This window comes from Triticum urartu, chromosome 1 (genome assembly GCF_003073215.2).
Source record: "Triticum urartu cultivar G1812 chromosome 1, Tu2.1, whole genome shotgun sequence".
Taxonomy (NCBI): domain Eukaryota; kingdom Viridiplantae; phylum Streptophyta; class Magnoliopsida; order Poales; family Poaceae; genus Triticum; species Triticum urartu.
The window spans coordinates 243205893-243215862 of NC_053022.1; the positions used below are offsets into that span (position 1 = coordinate 243205893).

The 9970-nt window shown below is 43.1% G+C and overlaps 1 long non-coding RNA gene across 1 annotated transcript; it reads left to right on the plus strand.

The window, feature by feature from the left end:
- The first annotated feature begins 612 nt into the window (after positions 1-612).
- LOC125527301 lies at positions 613-2159 on the plus strand. The gene is made up of 4 exons (XR_007292044.1): positions 613-935; positions 1057-1164; positions 1632-1727; positions 1944-2159. It is a non-coding gene; the product is annotated as an uncharacterized LOC125527301 (long non-coding RNA).
- Positions 2160-9970: the final 7811 nt, after the last annotated feature.

Here is a 9970-nt window from a genome sequence, read left to right on the forward strand (position 1 = left end):
ATGACCATAGAAGGTTTTATTCATGTAAATAGAACAACAATTATTCTCTGACTTGAATGAATAACCGTATCTACTATCTATCTACTATCTACTATCTACTATCTACTATCTACTACCACTATATAAAAGGAAGAGAAGGCAGATCCAAACAATTTTATCCGTCCATCTATAATATCTGATGGCCCTTAATCCTCCCGTATTTAACACACTGAGCCACGCATTAACCCACTAATCCATCCATCCTTGCTAACCTGCATCGCCGTTAAAAAAATACACTCCCAACGACGCCTGCCCGCACGACCTCTCCCCTCTCCTCCTCCTCCTCCCAACGCCCGCATGACCTCCCCCACCCCTTCCCCCTCCAAACGGACGCCACACCACGGGCGGGCCTCCGCACGCCCGTCCTCCCCGCGCCGTTCGCCGCCTCGCCGTCGGTGCTGGAGCCGCCAGCCGCAACGCCGCGGGAGACGCCCGTCGCGCCCTTCGTCGTGGGTCGTCGCGGGAGTGGCCGCGGGAGCCGCCACGCGCGATCTAGCGACTCAGTGGCGGCCTCATCCCTCGCCACTCCGGTCGCAGGTCTCCTCCCTAACCACGAAGTGGGTGCACGGGGGGGGGGGGGTGGGCTCTGGCAAACGCGGCCGCGCTCCAGCCCGCGGTGCGGCGGTGCCCGCTCCCCCTCTCCTCTCCGGACGCACAGGTCTCCTCCTTAACCAGGAAGTGGGTCCATGCGGGGCAGGCTCCGGTGAACGCGGCCGTGCGCGCGCGAGCTCTGGCGAACGCGGCGGCGCCCGCATCCCTCGCCTCTCCGGTCGCACGTCTCCTCCCTTGCTATGAAGTGGGCGCACGCGGGGTGGGCTCTCTGCCAACCGTGCCAGGAGCTCTGCTTCTGCAATGGTGGCATCTACATCAAGCTTGGTTAGCACATCGCACAACTGGTACGGAACAAAATTCTTAACTCTGTGAGGATACGCCTGAATTCACTTTGGATTCATGTGTTGTAAGATTGCATAATTTTATGGCCGAGGAACAACTGCTTGTTTGCTTGTACTACCACAGGTGTATGTGCAGATGATGAGGGCTTCAATGCTCAAGAGGTGCCCAGTTTCCTCATACAAAAACGTCTGCGGAGTCTTGAAGAAAGAGATTGGATAATTGCCACAAACTGTTAGTTCCTTCATTGCATTACATCATTGTCCTACACCCTATTGAAGTAACTTGGTTACTATATTGATTAGCAAAACCACACAATCAGAATGAGCATGCTTAGTTCAGTTGTTGGCCAATGGAGTATTCACCTTAAATCAGAACCTAGATTTATGCTCAGCTTGTTTTTAGTTTAGAAGAAACTCTGACACAAAATTTGGCTTTCCCCTATTCCCGGTGGTGAAGTTTTTTGCACAATTCGACCTTGTCCCGCTTGCAAGTGCTTCTCTTGTGCAAGTCCATGTCGCCAAAGCACATGATGGGAAAAAAGTCGCTGTCAAGGTTGTTGTTATTATATAAGAAAAGACTGTAGTTCATTTCGAGTTCACTTATGTAAAGTTTGAACTCTTAAATTATGACAGCAGAGTTCAAATTTAACCAACTTGCTGGCTGTCTCTCACTTTTCTGACCCATGTTTTGGCTTACAGGTTCAACACGACCACTTGGTGGATACTTCTGTAATTGATATCGCCGCTGTGGATTTAGTAGTGCTCTTCATTATATTTCCCTGCATTTGACTACAGGTAAAACCAGTCAATGGGAGCAACTGTTCTTTGTTTATTACCTTGTTCTCTCTCTCTCTCTCTTTAGCATACTACCTCGAAAGATTTTAGATTCATGCTAATTTTTAGGATTAGTTATGATAGAGAGAAGGACTTCGATGTGCATGGTTTGAAAATACTAATGAAATTAGGGTTTGCTTCCTGAAACATCTGTTAATATTCAATGATTCCAAACAGGTCAAGGACTTTCCATGCTCTCAGACAATGGCATTCTTTATCCAACGATGATGTGATTTTATCCATCTGAAGATTGTGTTATCATTTGTTTAAATTCGAGTGATATTACACATGTAGCTTGCTGGGTATATTTTACCATAGTTACTTATGGAAAATTCTTAGAGGTTATACATGGGACAGCAGACAGCATGGCAGATACATCGCAGCTGGGCACCATGATCATTGCCCCCATATCTCCTTTTTATGTTACTAGGACACATGCCCATGCGTTGCAACAGGAAAAAACATCACACACTCCTAACCTCATAAGTGTGATGCAATTCCTTAAAAAAATGTATGTCACGAGACTCTCTCCCGAAAACAAAACATCACACAACCCTAACACTGCACCCCCCGTCCCCAGGGGCACACACATAGGCACACATCCTCCATTTCAGCATGTCACTCACCTGTGTTGCCAGTTGTCCTCCTCCTCGTCGTAAAAAATAGGTTAACGTTGGTGTTGTGATTTACCCAAACAATAAAAACATGAGCATTCACATACTCTAAAAAACAAAGATTGAAACATACACGATTGATGTACATTGATTTGCTGAAAAACTTTGTATTTTATGGCAACAGGAGGAGAAACTCAAAAACCTAAAAACCTATGGAGAGGCCAATCAATTACTACATGACTACAGATGTTGAGACTCAAGTCTAATCTATAGTAGTGGATCCAATTTATTGCAATAAATAATGCGACCATATCAACATCGGCAGTAATGAAAATCATTTATATGTTTGAGATAAAGATTTTAATCCTATTTGCAATCCATGTACCCATACTAAAATATTCTATGTTTTCTCATATGTTTTTGTTATTATGAATTAGATTCAAACAGAATATTTTATATTTATAGCAAATGTGTCTGTGTGTTGCGATGGGAGAAAAAATAGCTTTGTATTCGCCTACTAAAATACAAAGCGCAAGAATCGGGAGATAAAAAACTTCCCAAAATTCTCAAGCACGAGCATTCGTCGGATTTTCCGAATTAGAATAATTATAGCAAACATGGTCGTGCGTTGCAACAGTAGAGAGAGAAAAAAAATCAAAGGTCCATAAATCAATTATCACTAATAATCCGCACTCCGGACATTCAAAACCTCTATTTTAATACGACATTAAAGATTAAACCCACGTCACCTCTCATCTCCTTTTCCATGGCCGCCTGTGTGGGTTGCAGAACACGATGCTCATGTCGTTGGTGCCATTCTCCACCTTGGATAACAACTGCTCCTTTCAACCCCTTGGCACATTATGGCCCTGTTTGATTCGGCTGTGGATTTCTAAAAGCAGCTGTGAAAAATCTGCTGTGGAGAAACAGCTGTGGAAAATCTGATGTGAAAAAGATGTAGGTCATTTGGCAAACCAACTGATACAGCTTTTTCAGATTTTGGCCCACAACGGAATCAGATTTTGGAAAGCACGTCCTGGGCTGCTTCCGCTTTTGGTTGAGATTTTGGCAGCGGATTTCTGGAATCAGATTCCGCTAGGTTCGCCCTTTGGTTCAGATTCTGCTACGCGGCAGCGGAATCCGTTGATAAAAGCTGAACCAAACAGGGCCTATATATGTTATCCAGCATTAGCATTGATAATCCCCACTCCGTACATTCAAAACCTCTATTTTAATAAGACATTAAAGATTAAAACCATGCTTCAAACCAATCAATTCTTCGAAATAGATGAACGATTTGCCTAACCACTTACTCGAACATACAAAAATGAACCAATCAATTCTGATAAATTTACTACTCAGTCAATTTTTTTTGCTATTATGTCATTGTTGCAACACTCAAATGAACACTAGATACCAGGTTGGTCAAAACTCTAAGACTACAGTTTGATGAAAATTGCATAGGAAACAAACGACCACCGATATGCTAATATCTTCATGCATAGAGCCAATATTAAGTGTTATGAAAGTTTTCCTGTTTGCCTCAACTCAAAACCTTGGATCAGCTCATTAATGCCAATTTCTAGCCCATGGGCATGTAAATTTCTTCCTGGCTCATTCATGCCACATATGAAGGCTCTAATTTATTTTATTCTCTCTCTCTCTCTCTCATGAAGACCTTTAATTTCTTTAATTTTTCTTTCCTGGCGCATGGCGCCCATACGGAAATCCCTTTCCTTCCTAGCATATATGAAGCCTTTAATTTATTTCCTTCCTGGCTCATTCATGGCCATGCAAGGCTCTATTTCCTTTCGTCTGTTTGCGCAATCTTTTTCCTTTCCTTCCCTTCGTAACTTAGGGCAGCAAGATTTTTCCTGTAGTTCCTTTCCTTCCTGCGCTCCTCACCTTGATATTTAGGCGTCTCATTGGTTTCAACTCGGAAAACACATAAAAATTGGTGAAATTTGCTAGGGCAACGGCGTTTTTTCCTAGCAGAAATCATTACGTAGGTCGGTTGGCTGCTTCGATCGATCCCAAAGGTGGAAGTCTGGAGTTCGAATCCTGACGGGCATATATTTTTGGCTGCTCCTCCAACGATGGGAAAAAATTGCAGTAGGCCTAGCCCAGTAGCGCTTCCTCCTGAAACAAAAACGATGGCCCACTTATGTAAAAACACACTTCAATTACATATAGTGTATGCAGAACTATGAAAATCTCTGTCCTTTAATATTAGGTATAGATGAGGATATACATGTAGATTTCCTTTTTGGTAATTCTTGGAAATCATAAATGATATTAATATTATGGTTGTGCTGCAATTTGCAAGGTTTATGATGTCTATGTGTACAAGGTTTCTGGTCATGCTGTTTTGAAAATACCTTTTAGTCATGCTTGCTTTTCTATTGTTTGTTCAAAATTCATTTTTACTATTGGAATATGATGATAAATCTGATTCAAACTGGAATTCAGTTTTCTTGTACAGAAAATAGAAGGATCAGGTTGTATGTGATAAAATATATGCCTAGAAAATGAAAAGGGCAATAGATTTCTAAGTACTAGAACTATCATACCATTCCAGGAAGTTACTTCTTGATGTCATTCTATAAAATAGAAGGATCAATAGAATGTTCTCCATGATCATTTTAGGTGGCCTTTTAGGTAGCAACACCAGGTAGCGGGGCTTCATCTTAGAACTGATCAATAGGACCATGTTTTAACTACTGCATGGGTAAAAATCATTTACTCACGACTTCTCTTATGCTCCCAGTGAATCTGGTCCAAACTCTACACCGTTTTCACAGAATAAAGTTGGAGGCACAACTGAAAGAGACCAAGCAGATTCTTCTTCCAGGTATTAACAAGAGAAATTGGCTAGAGATATCATGGCATGCCATTCCTTTTATCTTTTGCTTGTGTGCTTATCATATCTGATGACATGATTGTCATTTATTTCATAATTAGCATATACTTCAGCACATGATATGTTTTTCTTTATTTATGGACACCAAAGATACGTTTACTTATTGTGATCATATAAGTGAACAAACATATCCAACGGTTAAAGTTTATATCTACCATGTATGTTTATTTTTCATTCACACATGTCTCATTGCCTTTTTAGCACTTAGAGAGCAGAAATGGAGATTGCTCTCATTAAATGAGAACAAAATTGATGTTTTTTGCAAAATAGTAAATAATGAGTGCTCTTGAATGTTTTTTGCTTTTTTGATTTGTTTTTTTCTCTAACTGGGCCCTCCACAACATCCTAATCTTAGTAATCCTGCCTCCGCCAATGTGCAGGCATGCCGACCTTTTGTTAATTTCTATACTTTTGAGGACGCATCACTAAAAAGACTACAAGATGTACCACAAGTCTATAAAACGCTTTGCCCAGTTTTGCGTACGTACAACAATAAAAAATAAAATAAAATTTAATTGTATACTTTGAAAGTTGTAGTGGTTTTGCATGTGTAATAAAATTTGTTTGTTATGATAATATTTTGTTGCTTGTATTTAATCCTTGGGGATTAGGATCTTTCCCATTTTGAGGAGTCCAATTGATACTTTCCATTATTTTTTAGAAATATATCACATTATTTTCTCTCGCTATGCTGCACCTACCACATTTCAAGTAATATTATGTCTTAACATCTGAGGAGAGAAGGAATGAACCAGGTTATTCATGTCTTAACATGGATGGGACCGAAACTTGCTATTATGCACTCGGATTATGTTTCTTTTGTTTTTATTTTGCTAGCTTGTAACATATATCATTTAATTTTTGGCTCTACCACATGATTGTTGGAAATATGCCCTAGAGGTAATAATAAATTGGTTATTATTATATTTCCTTGTTCATGATAATCGTTTATTATCCATGCTAGAATTGTATTGATAGGAAACTCAGATACATGTGTGGATACATAGACAACACCATGTCCCTAGTAAGCCTCTAGTTGACTAGCTCGTTGATCAATAGATGGTTACGGTTTCCTGACCATGGACATTGGATGTCGTTGATAACGGGATCACATCATTAGGAGAATGATGTGATGGACAAGACCCAATCCTCAGCCTAGCACAAAGATCGTGTAGTTCGTATGCTAAAGCTTTTCTAATGTCAAGTATCATTTCCTTAGACCATGATATTGTGCAACTCCCAGATACCGTAGGAGTGCTTTGGGTGTGCCAAACGTCACAACATAACTGGGTGGCTATAAAGGTACACTACAGGTATCTCCGAAAGTATCTGTTGGGTTGGCACGAATCGAGACTGGGATTTGTCACTCCGTGTAAACGGAGAGGTATCTCTGGGCCCACTCGGTAGGACATCATCATAATGTGCACAATGTGATCAAGGAGTTGATCACGGGATGATGTGTTACGGAACGAGTAAAGAGACTTGCCGGTAACGAGATTGAACAAGGTATCAGGATACCGACGATCGAATCTCGGAAAAGTATCGTACCGCTAGACAAAGGGAATTGAATACGAGATTGATTGAATCCTCGACATCGTGGTTCATCCGATGAGATCATCGTGGAGCATGTGGGAGCCAACATGGGTATCCAGATCCCGCTGTTGGTTATTGACCAGAGAGTTGTCTCGGTCATGTCTGCATGACTCCCGAACCCGTAGGGTCTACACACTTAAGGTTCGATGACTCTAGGGTTATAGGGAATAGATATACGTGGTTACTGAATGTTGTTCGGAGTCCCGGATGAGATCCCAAACGTCACGAGGAGTTCCGGAATGGTCCGGAGGTAAAGATTTATATATGGGAAGTCCTGTTTTGGTCACCGGGAAAGTTTCGGGTGCTATCGGTAACGTACCGGGACCACCGGGAGGGTCCCGGGGGTCCACCAGGTGGGGCTACCTGCCCCAGAGGGTTGCGTGGGCCAAGTGTGAGAGGGGACCAGCCCCAGGTGGGCTGGTGCGCCCCCCACTAGGGCCCAAGGCAAAGAGAGAAGGAAAAAGGGGGAAACCCTAGGCTCAGATGGGCCTAAGGCCCACCTAGTGGTGCGCCCCCCTCTCTCCCCCCTTGGCCGCCCCCCTAGATGGTATCTAGGGCTGGCCGCCACCCCTAGGGGTGGAAACCTAGGTGTGGGCGCAGCCCCTCCCTTTCCCCTATATATAGTGGGGTTTTGGGCTGCCATACACACGAGAACATCTCCTTCTTGGCGCAGCCCTACCCCTCTCCCTCCTCGTCTCTTGCGGTGCTTGGCGAAGCCCTGCTGGAGTACCACGCTCCTCCACCACCACCCCGCCGTCGTGCTGCTGCTGGATGGAGTCTTCCCCAACCTCTCCTTCTCCCCTTGCTGGATCAAGGCGTAGGAGACGTCACCGGGCTGTATGTGTGTTGAACACGGAGGTGCCGTCCGTTCGGCACTAGGATCATCGGTGATTTGGATCACGACGAGTACGATGCACTCTCCTTCCCCTCATTGATAGATTACTCCATAGATTGATCTTGGTGATGCGTAGAAAATTTTGAATTTCTGCTACGATCCCCAACAGTGGCATCATGAGCTAGGTCTATGCGTAGTTTCTATGCATGAGTAGAACACAAGTTGTTCTGGGCGTTGATTTTGTCAATTTGCTTGCCATTACTAGTCTTATCTTGATTCGGCGACATCGTGGGATGAAGCGGCCCGGACCGACCTTACACATACTCTTACGTGAGACTGGTTCCACCGACTGACATGCACTAGTTGCATAAGGTGGCTAGTGGGTGTCTGTCTCTCCCACTTTAGTCGGATCGGATTCGATGAAAACGGTCCTTATGAAGGGTAAATAGAAATTGGCATATCACGTTGTGGTTTTCGCGTAGGTAAGAAACGTTCTTGCTAGAAACCTATAGCAGCCACGTAAAAACTTGCAACAACAATTAGAGGACGTCTAACTTGTTTTTGCAGCATATGCCTTGTGATGTGATATGGCCAAAAGGATGTGATGAATGATATATGTGATGTATGAGATTGATCATGTTCTTGTAATAGGAATCACGACTTGCATGTCGATGAGTATGACAACCGGCAGGAGCCATAAGAGTTGTCTTTATTTATTTATGACCTGCGTGTCAACATAAACGTCATGTAATTACTTTACTTTATTGCTAAAGCGTTAGCCATAGTAGTAGAAGTAATAGATGACGAGACAACTTCAAGAAGACACGATGATGGAGATCATGATGATGGAGATCATGGTGTCATGCCGGTGACAACGATGATCATGGAGCCCCGAAGATGGAGATCAAAAGGAGCAAAATGATATTGGCCATATCATGTCACTATTTGATTGCATGTGATGTTTATCATGTTTTACATCTTATTTGCTTAGAACGACGGTAGCTTAAATAAGATGATCCCTCACTAAAATTTCAAGAGAAGTGTTCCCCCTAACTGTGCACCGTTGCGAAGGTTCGTCGTTTCGAAGCACCACGTGATGATCGGGTGTGATAGATTCTAACGTTCGAATACAACGGGTGTAAGCCTGATTTACACAGCAAAAACACTTAGGTTGAATTGACGAGCCTAGCATGTACAAACATGGCCTCGGAACACGGAAGACCGAAAGGTCGAGCATGAGTCGTATAGAAGATACGATCAACATGAAGATGTTCACCGATGTTGACTAGTCCGTCTCACGTGATGATCAGACACGACCTAGTTGACTCGGATCATGTTTCACTTAGATGACTAGAGGGATGTCTATCTGAGTGGGAGTTCATTAAATGAACTCAATTATCATGAACATAGTCTAAATTGTCTTTGCAAATATGTTGTAGATAAATAGCTCACATTGTAGCTCCCTGTTTCAATATGTTCCTAGAGAAAGACCAAGTTGAAAGATATTGTAAGCAATGATGTGGACTAGGTCCGTAGTCCGAGGAGTGTCCTCACTGCTACACAGAAGGCTTACGTCTTTGATGCACCGCTCGATGTGTAAACCCCTACAACGTCGTCTGTGGATGTTGTGAACACCTGACAGACACATCCTGATGACTACTTGATAGTTTAGTGCACCATACTTTACGGCTTAGAATCGGGATTCCAATGACGTTTTGAACGCCACAGAACATATGAGATGTTCCAAGAGCTGAAATTGGGATTTCAGGCTCATGCCCATGTTGAGAGGTGTGAGACCTCTGACAAGTTCTTTTGCCAACAAGATGGAGGAGAATAGCTCAGCTAGTGAGCATGTGCTCAGAATGTCTGGGTGCTACAATCACTTAAATCAAGTGGGAGTTAAACTTCCAGATAAGATAGTGATTGATAGAGTTCTCTAGCCACTATCACTAAGCTACTAGACCTTCGTGATGAACTATGACATGCAAGGGATGGAGTTGATCCCGGAGCTGTTCGCGGTGCTTAAGACCGCAAAAGGTAGAAATCAAGAAGGAGCATCAAGTGTTGATGGTTTAATAAGACCACTGGTTTCAAGAAGGGCAAGGGCTAGAAGGGAAACTTCATGGATGGCAAACCAGTTGCCGCTCCAGTAAAGGAACCCAAGGTTGAACCCAAACCCGAGACTAAGTGCTTCTATTGTAAAGGGGACGGTCACTGGTAGCGGAATTACCCCAAATGCATG